A 19,810-nucleotide genomic window follows, 5' to 3' on the forward strand; every position below is an offset into this window, starting at 1 on the left:
TTTGAGATAGTTGAGACATGGATTGCGTATGTGTGCCATTCAGAGAGTGAATGGGCAAGACAAAAGATTTAAGTGCCTTTGAACGGGGTATGGTAGTAGGTGCCGACACTGCTGGGTTTTTCATGCTCGACAGTTTCCCATGTGTATCAAGAATGGTCACACACCCAAAGGACATCCAACCCAACTTCACAAAACTGCATTGGAGTCAACATAGGCCAGCATCCCTGTGAAACACATTCAACACCTTGTAGAGTCCATGCCCCGACGAATTGAGACTGTTCTGAGGGCAAAAGGGGGTGCAACTCAATATTAGGAAGATGTTCCTAATGTTTTGTACACTCAGTGTATGTGTTCTCTTATTTATGTAGATGTGTTTTTCTCCATGTCATTTCAATTTCAATTCAATAAATCTGTGTCCCCGAAGGCCAATTGAATTTAAAATAATAAAATAAAACACTTAAATGCAGGACATTGTGAAGCAATAGACACACAATACACTGAAGGGAGCACACTAAATAGAGACTGGGGGAGTGTAACATAATATAGAATTTCTCTTTGTATCTTTCAAATTGGTAGGCTTTTTATGTGCCTCAATGGAAAGAGTGGGTGTATTTTCTGCTTGTGAATAAAATGTGAACAAGTTGCCACGTTTTGTGTGTAGGCTTATGAAGACGGCAAGTCTGCAGGCTATGTCAAGGCAAGCATGTTTATGTTTTATACAATATGCGTATACGTGTTAACATTGCTGTCTATATCTACGGTGATAGCAAGATTATTTTTATGTTGGTGTGTGTATAAGGTTTGAAAGTCTCTCTCCCTCCCTCCCTCCCTCCCTCCCTCCCTCCCTCCCTCCCTCCCTCCCTCCCCCCCTCCCTCCCTCCATCCAGTAGCGGGTTCAGGAAGCCAAAAAAAGGCTCGGTAAAGGAAAGCAAGTGAGGGAACGGAGAGAGAGGCAAGGGAAAGAGAGCGAGAGGGAAGGGAATGGAAAGCAAGGGAAGGCAAGGGAAGGTGGAGAGGCAGCCCCTCAGGCGTGTCCACGTGGTGATGGCTCCCCTGACAGCCTCCCCAGTAATGGCCTCCCTCTCTCTGAGTGCTGTGAAATTGCAGGCCTGGTCTGTGCAGCTGAGGACTCGCAGGAGACAAACGGCCTTTTAATTCAGAGCGTGGAGGGGTGGAGGGAGAGGTGGAGAGGTGACGAAGAGAGAGGCCCTAGGGAAGGGCTACCAATCACACATCCATCACACTAACCTCTCCCCCGAGAGCCACCCTGATGGAGAGGGTACCTGGGGGGCTGGAGGGGTGTATGGGAAGGGGGGTTCGGGGACATGCATATACCTGCCAGAGAGGGAACCTGCCTGGGGTGGGGTGCTGGAGGGATGCTGAGAGGGTGTATGCTGGTGTGTGATGGTGGTGTGTGATGGTGGTGTGTGTGGGGTGTGTTGTGTGTATTCTGCTGGGTGTGATGTGTGTGGTTGGAGGGGAGGTGTTTTCCCCCTCAGGTGTCTCGGCTGTCGCGCCGTGAGCGAAGGGAGAGAGAGAGAGAGGGAGGGATAGAGGGAGGGAAATGAAAGAGTAAAGGTGCTCTGCTCAGTACTGCCCCCCGGGAGACAGAGAGACGTCTGAATCAAGCCTTCCGTCACCTCCCTGTGTTATTCTCTCGCTCACTCCATTTCCATCCCCCGCTTTCTCTCTCCCCCTCAATCTCCATCTTTCCCTTCTCTCTGCTTTCTCTCTACCTCCATCAATAGCCGCAGGAAATAGTTCGGCGGGGGGGGGGGGGGGGGGGGTTAGTATGGCAAAGTGGGGTGTGTAGAAATAAGCCCGCCAGTTGAAGCTCATTTACTGTACTTCTACACCATTTTAAAACTCCAAAATGCTATTTGGAGAACAGCAAAAACAAACAATAACGTCCCCCAGACATTATCACCTCAATATTACGTTTATATTAGGTTTGGAGTGTACAATGTAGAATGGCTGTACAATGAACTCCTCAACCTCATCATACATGGGCTACATTGACTCATTTAGCCTACCTGTGGAACAGTGCATATACAGTGCTGCATATAATAGATGCATAATGCACGCTATCAAGGCCGACTTCAAATACCAACATCAATGTGAAAGTAACAGGAGCATAAAACAGCTAACTGCCAAATGCAAACTATGCCAGATAAATCCTACACATGCATTTAAATAAAATGCATACATCAAAGTAATGACTTAGGCCTACAATCGGCTAGGACCCATAAAGACAAACAAACTCCACCAGGGAATGAAGAAAAATTTACACTTTAGGGCCGCGCCTGTGATTCAGCACCACCGAATGGACAGCGCATCCTTACAGGTAGGCATAGTGGAGCTCAGTGGGGTGTGGCTGAATGGACAGTGTATCTGTCTAGTAGCCACCTAGAATTGGGCTATTCAGTTTGTGGCCAGTTAGACATTGTCTGGGCACAGTTGGGATAGCCTATAATGCTTATATGAAAATCATAATTCGCATGCAGCTCTTCGCATGCAGATCAATTGTAAATTGTCACTCATATGAAAAAGGTTGCCGACTCCCTGCTATAGGCTATATGAAGTCACCCTTGTGGCTCAATATAGTGTCATTGTCTCGTGCTCTTCCTTCATTCAGAGATGTTCCCTATAATGTGTGAGCCCGGCTCTTTTTTTGTATTTGACAGTGCATTATTCGCCAGGGATGGGAAACATTCTGCGAATATTCAAGCATTGCATCAACAACGAAAGAGGCGGCTTGTAAAATGTTGACAAATGTTGTATCAACAAGACCGCTTAGAGAATATTCATATTGCAGCATAGTAGCCAACACCATAGCTAAATAACTTAGGAATATTTAAAGAAGCAAGATTGCCAGCAAGATTGATCCATTAGGATATCTCATTTTAATTCAGGAAGATGGACACGCAAGTCTGATAGAGTGAGAGGTGGAAATGCAATATACCAGAGTCAGGTAGGCTACAGGTAGGGATACAGGCCGAGGATGATGATAATGAAGGCCTACAGCAAGAAGTTAAAAAAGTTAGCCCAACTAGTTCTAGGACACTGTAAAGTCCATGGAGAATAATAGCACTTCCTCCCAGCTGCCCACTGCTCTGAGGCTAGGAAACACTGTTACCACCGATAAATCCACTATAATTGAGAATTTCAACAAGCATTTCCACCTGTAAATGTGGCTACCCCGGTCAACTGCCCGGCACCCTCCACAGCAACCCGCCAAAGCCCCCACCATTTCTCCTTCACCCAAATCCAGATAGCTGATGTTCTGAAAGAGCTGCAAAATCTGGACCCCTACAAATCAGCAATCTGACCCTCAATCTGGACGCTCAATCTGGACCCTCTATTTCTAAAATTATCTGCCGAAATTGTTGCAACCCCTATTACTAGCCTGTTCAACCTCTCTTTCGTATCGTCTGAGATTCCCAAAGATTGGAAAGCTGCCGCGGTCATCCCCCTCTTCAAAGGGGGTTACACTCTAGACCCAAACTGCTGCAGACCTATATCTATCCTACCCTGTCTTTCTACGGTCTTCGATAGCCAAGTTAACAAACAGATTACCGACCATTTCGAATCCCACCGTACCTTCTCCGCTATGCAATCTGGTTTCAGAGCTGGTCATGGGTGCACCTCAGCCACGCTCAAGGTCCTAAACGACATCATAACCGCCATCGATAAGAGACATTACTGTGCAGCCGTATTCATCGACCTGGCCAAGGCTTTCAACTCTGTCAATCACCACATTCTTATTGGCAGACTCGACAATCTTGGTTTCTCAAATGATTGCCTCGCCTGGTTCACCAACTACTTCTCTGATAGAGTTCAGTGTGTCAAATCGGAGGGCCTGTTGTCCGGACCTCTGGCAGTCTCTATGGGGGTGCCACAGGGTTCAATTCTCGGGCAGACTCTCTTCTCTGTGTACATCAATGATGTTGCTCTTGCTGCTGGTGATTCTCTGATCCACCTCTACGCAGACAACACCATTCTGTATACTTCTGGCCCCTCTTTGGACACTGTGTTAACTAACCTCCAGACGAGCTTCAATGCCATACAACTCTCCTTCCGTGGCCTCCAACTGCTATTAAACGCAGGTAAAACTAAATGCATGCTATTCAATCGATCACTGCCCGCACCTGCCCACCCGTCCAGCATCACTACTCTGGACGGCTCTGACTTAGAATATGTGGACAACTACAAATACCTGGGTGTCTGGTTAGACTGTAAACTCTCCTTCCAGACTCACATTAAGCATCTCCAATCCAAAAGTAGATCTAGAATCGGCTTCCTATATCGCAACAAAGCATCCTTCACTCATGCTGCCAAACACACCCTCGTAAAACTGACCATCCTTCCGATCCTCGACTTCAGTGATGTCATCTATAAAATAGCCTCCAACACTCTACTCAACAAACTGGATGCAGTCTATCACAGTGCCATCTGTTTTGTCACCAAAGCCCCATACACTACCCACCATTGCGACCTGTACGCTCTCGTTGGTTGGCCCTCGCTTCATACTCGTCGCCAAACCCACTGGCTACAGGTTATCTACAAGTCTCTGCTAGGTAAAGCCCCGCCTTATCTCAGCTCACTGATCACCATAGCAGCACCCACTCGTAGCATGTGCTCCAGCAGGTATATCTCACTGGTCACCCCCAAAGCCAATTCCTCCTTTGGCCGCCTTTCCTTCCAGTTCTCTGCTGCCAATGACTGCAACGAACTGCAAAAATCCCTGAAGCTGGAGACTCATATCTCCCTCACTAGCTTTAAGCACCAGCTTCAGGGCAGCTCACAGATCACTGCACCTGTACATAGCCCATCTGTAAACAGCCCATCTACCTACCTCATCCCCATACTGTATTTATTTATTTATCTTGCTCTTTTGCACCCCAGTATCTCCACTTGGACATTCATCTTCTGCACATCTACCATTCCAGTGTTTAATTGCTATATTGTAATTATTCGCCACCATGGCCTATTTAATGTCTTAACTTACCTCATTTGCACTCACTGTATATAGACTTTTTGTTTTCTTTTGTTCTACTGTATTATTGAGTGTTATTTTTTGTTTATTCCATGTGTAACTTGTATGTGTCGAATTACTACGCTTTATCTTGGCCAGGTCGCAGTTGCAAATGAGAACTTGTCCTCAACTAGCCTACCTGGTTAAATAAAGGTGAAATAAAATAAATAAAAAAATAAATAGGTAATCATTCATTATTTCCATGATCTCAATTATCCTTATGTCCCTGCATGACAATGCACATTTGTTAAAGCCTCCAAGTGTTATTGTCTTTGAAGCCAAAAACAAAACGTATTTTGGGGAAATGTTTGATTGTTTACCAGCATCTGTAACCTGAGTCTGATAATTATCTGTACTAAACAGTTCTAATAATCTAATCTGATAATACTTGTGGATTATACAAATAGTAGCTTGACATGTTTTCCAGTTTCTTGAAATACTTTGTAAATGCAACTTATTTTTATGTGAAAACTGAAATGGTCTATTCATTCCTTATCCATTTTAGTAGACACTCTTTCCCAGAGCAACTTACAAATCAAATCAAATCAAACTTTATTTGCCACATGCGCCGAATACAACAAGTGTAGACTTTACCGTGAGATGCTTACTTACAAGCCCTTAACCAACAGTGCAGTTCAAGAAGAAGAAAGTATTTACCAAGTAGGCTAAAATAAAAAGTAAAAATAAAAAGTAACACAACAACAATAACAAGCCTATATACAGGGGGCACCGGTACCGAGTCAGTGTGCAGGGGTACAGGCTAGTTGAGGTAATCTGTACATGTAAGTGGGGGTGAAGTGACTATCCATAGGTAACAAACAAACAGCGAGTAGCAGCAGTGTACAAGAGTGGGGTTCAATGTAAATTGTCTGGTAGCAATTTTTATGAATTGTTCAGCAGTCCAATGGCTTGGGGTAAAAGCTGTTGAGGTGCCTTTTGGTCCTAGACTTGGCGCTCCGGTGCCGCTTGCCGTGTGGTAGCAGATGGTGTTGGATTCGTGTTTGGCCACACAGTCGTGGGTGAACAGGGAATACAGGAGGGGACTAAGTACACAACCCTGAGGGGCCCCAGTGTTAAGGATCAGCGTGGCAGATGTGTTGTTGCCTACTCTTACCACCTGGGGGCGGCCCGTCAGGAAGTCCAGGATCCAGTTGCAGAGGGAGGTGTTTAGCCCCAGAGTCCTTAGCTTAGTGATGAGCTTCGTGGGCACTATGGTGTTGAACACTGAGCTGTAGTCGAGGAACAGCATTCTCACATAGGTGTTCCTTTTGTCCAGGTAAGAAAGGGCGGTGTGGAGTGCGATTGAGATTACGTCATCTGTGGATCTGTTGGGGCGGTTTGCAAATTGGAGTGTGTCTAGGGTGTCCGGGAGGATGCTGTTGATGTGAGCCATGACCAGCCTTTCAAAGCTTCCATGGCTTCCAACGTGAGTGCTATGGGGCGTTAATCATTTTAGGCAGGTTACCTTTGCTTCCTTGGGCACAGGGACTATGGTGGTCTGCTTGAAACATGTAGGTATTACAGACTCGGTCAGGGAGAGGTTGAAAATGTCAGTGAAGACACAAAGGTTGGTCCGCGCATGCTTTCAGTACACATCCTGTTAATCCGTCTGGCCCAGCGGCTTTGTGAATGTTGACCTGTTTAAAGGTTTTCTTCACATCGGCTACAGAGAGCGTTATCACACAGGCATCCAGAACAGCTGGTGCTCTCATGTATGCTTCAATGTTGCTTGCATCGAAGCGAGCATAAAAGGCATTTAGCTCATCTGGTAGGCTCGTGTCACTGGGCAGCTCGCGTGTGGGTTTCCCTTTGTAGTCCATAATAGTTTTCAAGCCCAGCCACATCCGACGAGCGTCAGAGCCAGTGTAGTAGGATTCAATCTTAATCCTGTATTGACGCTTTGCTTGTTTGATGGTTCGTCTGAGGGCATAGCGGGATTTCTTATAAGCATCCAGATTAGTCTCCAGATCCTTGAAAGTGGCAGCTCTAGCCTTTAGCTCGATGCAGATGTTGCCTGTAATCCATGGCTTCTGGTTGGGATATGGACGTACAGTCACTGTAGGGACAACGACATCGATGCACTTATTGATGAAGCCAATGACTGAGGTGGTGTATTACTCAATGCCACTGGATGAATCCCGGAACATATTCCAGTCTGTGCTAGCAAAACAGTCCTGTAGTGTAGCATCCGCGTCATCTGACCATTTCCGTATTGAGCGAGTCACTGGTACTTCCTGCTTTAGTTTTTGCTTGTAAGCAGGAATCAGGAGGATAGAATAGTGGTCAGATTTGCCAAATAGAGGGCGGGGGAGAGCTTTGTATGCGTCTCTGTGTATGGAGTAAAGGGGTCTAGGATTTTTTTTCCCCTGGTTGCACATGTGACATGCTCGTAAAAATTTGGTAAAACTGATTTAAGTTTGCCTGCATTAAAGTCCCCGGCCATTAGGAGCTCCTCTTCTGGGTGACCATTTTCTTCTTTGCTTATGGCCTTATAGAGTTGATTGAGAGCGGTCTTAGTGCCAGCTTCGAATTGTGGTGGTAAATAGACGGCTACGAATAACACAGATGAGAACTCTGTTGGTGGATAGTGTGGTCGACAACCTATCATAAGGTACTCTACCTCAGACAAGCAATACCTCAAGACTTCTTTAATATTAGACATCATGCACCAGCTGTTATTGACAAAAAGACACACACCCCCACCCCTCGTCTTACCAGAGGTAGCGTCTCTGTTCTGCTGGTGCATGGAAAATCCCGCCAGCTCTATATTGTCCATTTCTTCGTTCAGCCACATCTTGGTGAAACATAAGATGTTACAGTTTTTAATATCCTGTTGGTAGGATCATCTTAATAATAGGTCATCAATTGTATTTTCTAATGATTGCACATTGCATGGAGAATGGAAGGCATTGGGAGTTTACTTGCTCGCCTCCGGCTTCTCAGCAGAATCCCCGATCTGCGTCACCTTTCCCGGCATCCTTTCTTCACGCAAAAGGCGTGGATCTGGGCCTGTTCCAGTGAAAACAGGATATCCTTCTCGTCTGATTCGTAACTTCTTTGGGATCGGTGTCCCTTCCACGGGACGGTTGAGCCAACGTAGGCTAATGCGATTAGCATGAGGTTGTAAGTAACAAGAAAATTTCCCAGGACATTGACATATCTGATATTGGCAGAAAGCTTAAATTCTTGTTAATATAACTGCACTGTCCAATTTACAGTAGCTATTACAGTGAAATAATACCATGCTATTGTTTAAGGAGACTGCAGTTTTGAACATGAAAAGTTGTTAATAAACAACTTAGGTACATTTGGGCAGTCTTGATACAACATTTTGAACAAAAATGCAATGGTTCATTGGATCTGTCTAAAACTTTGCACATACATTGCTGCCATCTAGTGGCCAAAATCGAAATTGCAGCTGGGCTGGAATAATGCATTATGACCACTCTCTTGCCTTTCAAAGATGATGGTACAAAAAAAATACAAAAGAATGGTTGGTTTTTTCTTTGTATTATCTTTTACCAGATCTATTGTGTTATATTCTCCTACATTCCTTTCACATTTCCATAAACTTCAAAGTGTTTCCTTTCAAAGTTACCAAGAATATGCTTAACCTTGCTTCAGGGCCTGAGTTACAGGCAGTTAGATTTGGGTATTGCTTTTCTGACGTCCAGAAGTTATTTTCGGTCATAAGAGACGGTAGCAGCAACATTATATACACAATAAAAAAAAATACAAAATTGCACAATTGGTTGGGAGAATGTAAAATGTCAGCCACGTTCTTCGGCGCCATCTTAAGTCAGTGCATACATTTTAATACTTTTTTATACTGGTCCCCAATGGGAATTGAATCCACAACCCTATCATTGCAAGCACCATGCTCTACTAACTGAGCCACATCATCACAAACCACTTGAGATCTCAATGCACTCAATGACTTTATTGTGCATTGTTTTCCTTCATAGTGATGGAAAGTCTACATGTACAAACCTAGATGACCAGCCTATGTACAATAAAATAATGTACATTTACATTAAGTGGTTTGTTCTTTCTGGATTCCATTAGAATGACAATCACAGATAAACAAGCAGGGCAACAACTCTTACAATTCCAACTATTGAATCCTGCAAGATACTGTTCTTAATTATACAATTACCTTTTTTTGCCAAAGTGGAGATGCTGAAAACATACTTTGCCCGCTGTACAGACTTCTATATTGGTCCGCTAATACTAGTAAAAGGCCCAGTGCTGCACCCCCTGAAATATATACTTTTCTTAAATTCCGATTTTTCAGGGGATGCTGCAGCACCCTCAGCACCCCTTGTTCCCATGGCTATGCCTGAATCTCCATCCCTCCCTCTTGTCACTTCCTCTACTTGCTTCCTTCATTTTGAATCATAGTTTTCTTTATCTGCAACAGTTACAATACACAAGTCAGCAGCAAGGTGTAAATATTCATAAAAAGTGTACTGTATCAAGTTACATTCACATCTGCATGGCCCTGTGAACAAAAAGTGTTTTCCATTTGATGTTTTCATTAGTGAATGACAATTAGACCACAGCAGTTGCAACAGTAATATTCACACAGACATTCAATTATTCTACCTCAGTTGTAGGTATCTCAAAAAGTATTTGGCACAATATCCTCTCTTCTCTTGACTCAAATAAAATCAAACTTTATTTGAGTTCATATTAACGAAGGAAATAGAGGAACTCTTAGTACAGATAGATAGCAAAAAATACTGTACCATAGGGGCACAGAATAAGTTAAAGAAAAAACAAACATAATTGGAGGGACTTACTCAAGAAAGATCAAGTGTAATATATATTTTTTAAATAAATAAAATGAACTGGATGGAATATGGGGAAAAATGCACCAAATTATTTTTTCTTCTTCAACATAGAAATGCTACCAAAAATAATTTACTGAAACTTGTTACAAATGACGGAGTCACCCATAATTCACCAAACTATATTTTGAAAGAGGAAGCAAATATTTTAAGCATGGGTTTTCGTTTCAGTCACCTCCATCTCCACTAACCGAAGTTAATTGTAAGGATTATTTTTATATTAATAATGTAAAATTAACATCTGTACAGAAATACATTTTTACATTTACATTTTAGTCATTTAGCAGACGCTCTTATCCAGAGCGACTTACAAATTGGTGCATTCACCTATAATATCCAGTGGAACAACCACTTTACAATAGTGCATCTAAATCTTTTAAGGGGGGGGTTAGAAGGATTACTTTATCCTATCCCAGGTATTCCTTGAAGAGGTGGGGTTTCAGGTGTCTCCGGAAGGTGGTGATTGACTCCGCTGTCCTGGCGTCGTGAGGGAGCTTGTTCCACCATTGGGGTGCCAGAGCAGCGAACAGTTTTGACTGGGCTGAGCGGGAACTGTGCTTCCTCAGAGGTAGGGAGGCGAGCAGGCCAGAGGTGGATGAACGGAGTGCCCTTGTTTGGGTGTAGGGCCTGATCAGAGCCTGAAGGTACGGAGGTGCCGTTCCCCTCACAGCTCCGTAGGCAAGCACCATGGTCTTGTAGCGGATGCAAGCTTCGACTGGAAGCCAGTGGAGAGAGCGGAGGAGCGGGGTGACGTGAGAGAACTTGGGAAGGTTGAACACCAGACGGGCTGCGGCGTTCTGGATGAGTTGTAGGGGTTTAATGGCACAGGCAGGGAGCCCAGCCAACAGCGAGTTGCAATAATCCAGACGGGAGATGACAAGTGCCTGGATTAGGACCTGCGCCGCTTCCTGTGTGAGGCAGGGTCGTACTCTGCGAATGTTGTAGAGCATGAACCTACAGGATCGGGTCACCGCCTTGATGTTGGTGGAGAACGACAGGGTGTTGTCCAGGGTCACGCCAAGGCTCTTAGCACTCTGGGAGGAGGACACAAGGGAGTTGTCAACCGTGATGGCGAGATCATGGAACGGGCAGTCCTTCCCCGGGAGGAAGAGCAGCTCCGTCTTGCCGAGGTTCAGCTTGAGGTGGTGATCCGTCATCCACACTGATATGTCTGCCAGACATGCAGAGATGCGATTCGCCACCTGGTTGTCAGAAGGGGGAAAGGAGAAGATTAATTGTGTGTCATCTGCATAGCAATGATATGAGAGACCATGTGAGGATATGACAGAGCCAAGTGACTTGGTGTATAGCGAGAATAGGAGTGGGCCAAGAACAGAGCCCTGGGGGACACCAGTGGTGAGAGCACGTGGTGCGGAGACAGATTCTCGCCACGCCACCTGGTAGGAGCGACCTGTCAGGTAGGACGCAATACAAGCGTGCGCGGTGCCGGAGATGCCCAGCTCGGAGAGGGTGGAGAGGAGGATCTGATGGTTCACGGTATCAAAGGCAGCAGATAGGTCTAGAAGGATGAGAGCAGAGGAGAGAGAGTTAGCTTTAGCAGTGCGGAGAGCCTCCGTGACACAGAGAAGAGCAGTCTCAGTTGAATGCCCAGTCTTGAAACCTGACTGATTAGGATCAAGAAGGTCATTCTGAGAGAGATAGCAAGAGAGCTGGCCAAGGACGGCGCGTTCAAGAGTTTTGGAGAGAAAGGAAAGAAGGGATACTGGTCTGTAGTTGTTGACATCGGAGGGATCGAGTGTAGGTTTTTTCAGAAGGGGTGCAACTCTCGCTCTCTTGAAGACGGAAGGGACGTAGCCAGCGGTCAAGGATGCGTTGATGAGCGAGGTGAGGTAGGGGAGAAGGTCTCCGGAAATGGTCTGGAGAAGAGAGGAGGGGATAGGGTCAAGTGGGCAGGTTGTTGGGTGGCCGGCCGTCACAAGACGCGAGATTTCATCTGGAGAGAGAGGGGAGAAAGAGGTCAAAGCACAGGGTAGGGCAGTGTGAGCAGGACCAGCAGTGTCGTTTGACTTAGCAAACGAGGATCGGATGTCGTCAACCTTCTTTTCAAAATGGTTGACGAAGTCATCCGCAGAGAGGGGGGAGGGGGAGGAGGATTCAGGAGGGAGGAGAAGGTAGCAAAGAGCTTCCTAGGGTTAGAGGCAGATGCTTGGAGTTTAGAGTGGTAGAAAGTGGCTTTAGCAGCAGAGACAGAAGAGGAAAATGTAGAGAGGAGGGAGTGAAAGGATGCCAGGTCCGCAGGGAGGCGAGTTTTCCTCCATTTCCGCTCGGCTGCCCGGAGCCCTGTTCTGTGAGCTCGCAGTGAGTCGTCGAGCCACGGAGCAGGAGGGGAGGACCGAGCCGGCCTGGAGGATAGGGGACAGAGGAAATCAAAGGATGCAGAGAGGGAGGAGAGGAGGGTTGAGGAGGCAGAATCAGGAGATAGGTTGGAGAAGGTTTGAGCAGAGGGAAGAGATGATAGGATGGAAGAGGAGAGAGTAGCGGGAGAGAGAGAGCGAAGGTTGGGACGGCGCAATACCATCCGAGTAGGGGCAGAGTGAGAAGTGTTGGATGAGAGCGAGATGGAAAAGGATACAAGGTAGTGGTCGGAGACTTGGAGGGGAGTTGCAATGAGATTAGTGGAAGAACAGCATCTAGTAAAGATGAGGTCAAGCGTATTGCCTGCCTTGTGAGTAGGGGGGGAAGGTGAGAGGGTGAGTTCAAAAGAGGAGAGGAGTGGAAAGAAGGAGGCAGAGAGGAATGAGTCGAAGGTAGACGTGGGGAGGTTAAAGTCACCCAGAACTGTGAGAGGTGAGCCATCCTCAGGAAAGGAACTTATCAAGGCGTCAAGCTCATTGATGAACTCTCCAAGGGAACCTGGAGGGCGATAAATGATAAGGATGTTAAGCTTGAAAGGGCTGGTAACTGTGACAGCATGGAATTCAAATGAGGAGATAGACAGATGGGTCAGGGGAGAAAGAGAGAATGTCCACTTGGGAGAGATGAGGATTCCAGTGCCACCACCCCGCTGGCTCGATGCTCTAGGGGTATGCGAGAACACGTAGTCAGACGAGGAGAGAGCAGTAGGAGTAGCAGTGTTATCTGTGGTGATCCATGTTTCCGTCAGCGCCAGGAAGTCTAGGGACTGGAGGGTAGCATAGGCTGAGATGAACTCAGCCTTGTTGGCCGCAGACCGGCAGTTCCAGAGGCTGCCGGAGACCTGGAACTCCACGTGGGTCGTGCGCGCTGGGACCACCAGGTTAGAGTGGCAGCGGCCACGCGGTGTGGAGCGTTTGTATGGCCTGTGCAGAGGAGAGAGAACAGGGATAGGCAGACACATAGTAGACAAGCTACAGAAGAGGCTACGCTAATGCAAATGAGATTGTAGTGACAAGTGGACTACACGTCTCGAATGTTCAGGAAGTTAAGCTTACGTTGCAAAAATGTTATTGACTAAAATGATACAGTACTGCTGGCTGGTGGAGTAGGCTAGCTAGCAGTGGCTGCGTTGTTGACTTTGAACGTGTAGCTGGCTAGGTAACCTCGGTAGTTTCAGTACTACACCTTGTCATGATACAAAGCAACTTTGTAGCTAGCTAGCTAACATAACACTAATCAAGACGTTCCTTGTAGTGTATTTAGTTTCAACAATGCTGCTCGTCGGTAATAGTTGGCTAGGTTAGGAAAAATGGCGTCGCGGGGGACGGAAATAGCTGGCTAGCTAACCTCGATGGCTGGCTAGCTAACAATTATCAATTAACAATTATCAAGCTATGACAAAAACAACTAGGTAGCTAGCTAGGTAACACTGCACTAGTCAAATCGTTCCGTTGTAAAGTATTAGTAACTACAGCGCTGCTAGTCGGTAACGGTTGGCTAGCTGGCAGTGGGTTAATGATGACTAGGTGTGTTGAGTAAGTCTGGCGCCGCGTCGCGGCTGGCTAGCACACCTCGATAATACTCAAACTCAAACTACACAATTATCTTAGATACAGAGACAGCAAAGACAACTATGTAGCTGGCTAACTAACACTAACACCACACTAATCAAGTCGTTGCGTTGTAATGTAATAGTTTCTGCGGTGCTGCTAGTCGGTAGAAGTTGGCTAGCTAACAGTGATGACTAGCTAGCTAGCAGCTAGCAGTGTTGACTACGTTAGGAGGACGAAGATAGCTAGCCTCGGTAATTACTCAGTTACTCTAAACTACACAATTATCTTTGATACAAAGACGGCTATGTAGCTAGCTAAGAAGAATTGCTCAGATCAAACAAATCAAGCCGTTGTAATGTAGCGAAGTGTAATATTACCTGTGGCGCGAAGCGTGGTGCGACTGCTCGCTCCAAACCGGAAGTCACAAAAGAGAGGAACTTATTGATGAAATTATAGCCTTAAAGTCTGGGAAAACTCCAGGGCTGGATGACATATCAGTTGAGGTATATCAAACCTTTTTTGATGTACTCAGAGGACCGTTATTAGAATGTTTTAACCACTCCTATAAAAAAATGGATTATCAGATACTCAACAAGAAGGTCTGATTTCATTATTACTGAAACAGGACCCAAGTGGTAAATATAAAGATTGAGTCCATTAAAAAAATTGGAAGCCCCTTACACTTCAATGTTGTGATGCAAAAATTCTAGCAAAATGCATAGTGCATAGAATTTTTTAAATATATAGTTGGATATTATTCATCAGACAGTTTTTTTTACATGGACGATACATTGGAGATAATATAAGACAAGTTCTGGAAACAATAGAATACTATGAAAAATCTGGCAAACCAGGCCTGGTATTCAGAGCTGACTTTGAAAAGGTTTTTATATATAAATGCCTGGAATATTTAATTTTGGAGAATCTCTTACACAATGGGTTAAAGTTATGTATAGTAACCCTAGGTGTAAAATAGTAAATAATGGCTACTTCTCAGAAAGTATTAAACTGTCAAGAGGAGTAAAACAAGGTTGTCCACTATCGGCATATCTATTTATTATGGCCATCAAAATGTTAGCTATTAAAATCAGATCTAACAATAATTTCAAGGGGTTAGAAATCCAGGGCTTAAAAATAAAGGTGTCATTGTACACTGACAATTCATGTTTTCTTTTAAATCCACAATTTCAATCCCTCCAAAGCCTCATAAAGGATCTAGATCATTTTTCTAACCTCTCTGATTTACAACCAAATTATGATATTATGTATCGGATCACAAAACAAATTACTTTTACATTACCGTGTAGTAAACCAATAAAATCGTCTGATGGTGAAGTGAACATACTCGGTATTCATATCCTGAAAGAAAGTAAGTATTTCACTACAATACATTTTAATAGAAAGATCTTACATTTAAATTATTTAGCAGACGCCCTTATCGAGTTACAGTAGTGAATGCATACATTTCATAAATGTTTTTGTTGTACTGGCCCCCCGTGGGAATCGAACCCACAACCCTGGCGTTGCGAACACCATGCTTTACCAACTGAGCCACAGAGAAGACCTTGCTACCATGGAAAGGAAAATACATGTCTATTTGTGGAAAAATCACCGTGATTAACTCTTTTGTTAGCCCAGTTTACTTATTTGCTTATGGCCTTGCGATTAGTTTTATAAATTACATGAGCAAAAAATATTCCATTTTATTTGTAACGGCAAGCCAGACAAAATTCAACAGGCCTATTTATATAATAAATATGAATTCGGATGACAGAAATGATTAAATATTAAAGCATTAGTCATCTCACTAAAGGCTTCTCTAGCAGATTAGTAAGAATATCTCACCCCATGTTCAGGAATGGCCTTTTTCCCTTTATTCAGACTGCAAAACTCTCACTTTCGGTTATTTGAAAATTAAATAATCTCCTAAATATCGTTATTTTTCAACCAAGCCATAGAAAGTTGGTTGCAATTTCAGTTTAATCCACCAGAAAAGACAACCAATATTACAACAAATATGGTTAAACTCAAATATACTAATTAAAGACATACAGTACCAGTCAAAAGTTTGGACACACCTACTGTACTCATTCAAGGGTTTTTCTTTATTTTATCACATGGAATGCATTTCAATTAACAGGTGTGCCTTGTTAAAAGTTAATTTGTGGAATTTCTTTCCTTCTTAATGCGTTTGAGCCAATCAGTTGTGTTGTGACAAGGTAAGGGTGGTATACAGAACATAGCCCTATTTGGCAAAAGACCAAGTCCATATTATGGCAAGAACAGCTCAAATAAGCAAAGAGAAACGACAGTCTATCATTACTTTAAGATATGAAGGTCAGTCAATCCGGAAAATTGTGCAGTCGCAAAAATTATCAAGGGCTATGAAGAAACTGGCTCCCATGAGGACCCCCACAGGAAAGGAAGACCCAGAGTTACCACTGCTGCAGCCTCAGAAATTGCAGCCCAAATAAATGCTTCACAGAGTTCAAGTAACAGACACATTTCAACATCAACTGTTCAGAGGAGACTGTGTGAATCAGGCATTCATGGTCGAATTGCTGCAAAGAAGAAGAGACTTGCTTGGGCCAAGAAATACAAGCAATGGACATTAGACCGGTGGAAATGTGTCCTTTGGTCTGGAGTACAAATTTGTGAGACGCGGTGTGGGTGAACGGATGATCTCCGAATGTCTATTTTTCACCGTAAAACATGGAGGAGGAGGTGTTATGGTGTGGGGGTGCTTTGCTGGTGACACTGTCCGTGATTTATTTAGAATTCAAGGCACATTTAACCAGCATGTCTACCACAGCATTCTGCAGCGATACACCATCCCATGGTTTGGACTTAGTGGGACTATAATTTGTTTTTCAACAGGACAATCACCCAACACACCTCCAGGCTGTGTAAGGGCTATTTTACCAAGAAGGAGAGTGATGGAGTGCTGCATCAGATGACCTGGACTCCACAATCCTCCGATATCAACCGAATTGAGATGGTTTGGGATGCGTTAGACCGCAGAGTGAAGGAAAAGCAGCCAACAAGTGCTCAGCATATGTGGGAACTCCTTCAAGACTGTTGAAAAAGCATTCCAGGTGAAGCTGGTTGAGAGGATGCCAAGAGTGTGCAAAGCTGTCGTCAAGGCAAAAGGGTGGCTACTTTGAAGAATCTCAAATATAAAATGTAGTTTTTTTTATGATTCCATGTGTTGTTTCATAGTTTTAATGTCTTCAATATTATTCTACAATGTAGAAAATAGTCAAAATAAATACAAATCCTTGAATGAGTAGGTGTTCTAAAACTTTTGACCGGTAGTGTATATATAAGCTGGAAGTAGAAGACTAAGTTTGCTTCTACATCTGCATTGCTTGCTGTTTGGTGTTTTAGGATGGGTTTCTGTACAGCACTTTGTGACATCGGCTGATGTAATAAGGGATTTATAAATACATTTGATTGATTGATTGTTTTCCATTAGTTTACTCCAATTAGAGGAGGTAGGGTTAGGGGAAAATAATAAAGGAAAATATATACTTTTTAAAATTATATATATATATATATATATATATATATATATATATATATATTTACAAAACATTATATGGGGGATTGGAAATGATGCAATTACCTTGATGGAAGCCACAATCTATCTGCATTATTAAAGCTGATCTACCCGATAAAAATAAAACATTTACTTGATTTGACATCTGCACAGGATACAGCAGGTACTAAGCTACAGAAATAGGGCTGAAGGATGAAGGCTAGAGAGGTCAGAGTGGGTCTGAAAGAGATGCAATTTTCCCTCCAACTCCTTACAACACAACAGAAAAGAGGAGAGTGGACACAGACACAGAGTAAAGCTTGGGTTGTGTGTTGTGTATGACTAAGGCCTACATTGGACAAAGGGGACGGCTGCTCAAACTGCCATGGATGGGAGGCTACAGCTGGAGGAATAAAGTCCTAGAAAAGTGTGTGTGTGTGTGTGTGTGTGTGTGTGTGTGTGTGTGTGTGTGTGTGTGTGTGTGTGTGTGGTGTGTGTGTGTGTGTGTGTGTGTGTGTGTGTGTGTGTGTGTGTGTGTGTGTGTGTGTGTGTGTGTGTGTGTGTGTGTACGTGTGTGTGTACGTGTGTGTGTGTTTTCCTACATTATCAGGACCACAATCACAATGTCCTGACAAGTCTCCAGAATGTCCTGACAAGGTAAGAAAACAAGAGAAAAATGTAAAGTCAGGACCTTTTTCATGTCCTGAATTTGTTCAAATGCTATTTTAGACTTAAGGGTTAGGTTAGGGTTAGAGTAAGGGGTTAAGGTTCAGGTTAAGCGTTAGGGAAAATAGGATTTTGAATGGGACTACTTTTTTACTCCCCATAAAGTCTTGAAAATTCACAAAAACAAAGGTGTGTGTGTGTGTGTGTGTGTGTGTGTGTGTGTGTGTGTGTGTGTGTGTGTGTGTGTGTGTGTGTGTGTGTGTGTGTGTGTGTGTGTGTGTGTGTGTGTGTGTGTGTGTGTGTGTGTGTGTGTGTGTGTGTGTATTTGCACACTTGTGTACAGTATGTGCCGTATTATGTACTGTGTAACACCACCTGTCATGTAAATACATTGGTATTAGGGACAAAATGTAAAATGTTTCTAGAGTTTTGTTCCCATTGTGTAGTCCAGTGAGTAGCTGACAGTTAAATCGTTCCTCTCTCACATAGAATACTTTTGTTTTTAAAGATAGTTTATTTTACACATAATTTATCTTGTAAAGACAACCTCTTGCGTTTGAATTGGCCATAAGCGCCTCTTCAAAAAAATATTGCTGCATGACGCCTCACCAGATTCAGAGTATGACGCCTCAACAGCTTTGTGAGAATGTGTTGGTGTTGCACAGATATACAGCCCATTAATCATCATACCACACCTGGAAAATCATAGTAGAAGAGCATAATGACAGAGCAACCCCCGTAAGTTGTTTATTTCTGTCAAGTCATTACCACACCTAATCACTTGTTGATATTCCGAAAATTGTCATAAAAGAATCTTGTGCAAGCCAATGCGTTTTTGATTGATGATGAAAACAAAGTGTGACTGTACAGGCCTATTCAGAATCAACGCGTAGCCTACTGTTTTTAGAACAGCACTATGCTGAACAAGAAATCGGAAGGCATGCATGTTCAGGGCCGCATTAATTTAGCTTGTAGGCTTTGAACCACAACCCCCATTTATAAGACCACAGGGTTTCAAATAGTGGCGTTATGGCTTAATAAACAGACTTGTTCCTGTATAATGCCTGCATTGTGTGTTGTTTCTCTGTTGCATGGGTGCTTTCTAATGTACATATAGATGTAAGATTTTAATTTGAGCCAGTTTGCTACAGCAGGAAAATAATCCAGGAAATGTGAATGATTATGGGTATTATAATCAATTGACATTTTTTGTAGGGGTTTATATTTTTCGTTAGGGCAAATCAAGTCTGACATTTTAAAGTGGAATTTACAAACTTTAGAAGCCTTTTTAAACCTTGAATACACTACAATTTTGCAAAATTCCCAGCGACAAAAGAGTGATCAAATGAAGATCCTACATCTGTATATTCAATTAGGCTAGCAAGAGCAAAGAAGAAATAAAAACCCGGCCCCTGCAGCGAGTTGTCTAGTTTCAGCACATTGATCACTTCCGCTCTCTTCAGGAGTTCCTAATAGCAGGTGCGTCCCGCACTCTGTGTGGCTCTGCTTGGCCTGCTTGGCACGGCGCTGGACTGTTTGGCTTGCAGCGGAGAGAGCTGGGGACAGGCAGAACAGTAAAGGTGATGGGATAAACGTGAGAACACCGCTACCCAATGAAATGTTTCCCTATACAATGAAATATGGGACTCAAACAAGAGGCGAGAAGCTGTGGCCAGAGCTCTCTTTACCCAACATGTTCTCTTCCCACGTACAGGGTGATAACGCTTTGTCCCCAAAATAGATTATATTCTCTAAAAGCACCGTTTGTATCATTATTTGGAAAGGCCTATAC

General features: G+C 43.8%; 1 non-coding gene across 1 annotated transcript; it reads right to left on the reverse strand.

Moving 5' to 3' along the window:
- Positions 1 to 15,301: 15,301 nt before the first annotated feature.
- On the reverse strand, positions 15,302 to 15,379 carry trnaa-cgc (transfer RNA alanine (anticodon CGC)). The gene has a single exon. It is a non-coding gene; the product is annotated as a tRNA-Ala (tRNA).
- Positions 15,380 to 19,810: the final 4,431 nt, after the last annotated feature.

This window comes from Salmo salar, chromosome 01 (genome assembly GCF_965601325.2).
Source record: "Salmo salar chromosome 01, fSalSal1, whole genome shotgun sequence".
In the NCBI taxonomy this organism is placed as follows: Eukaryota; Metazoa; Chordata; class Actinopteri; order Salmoniformes; family Salmonidae; genus Salmo; species Salmo salar.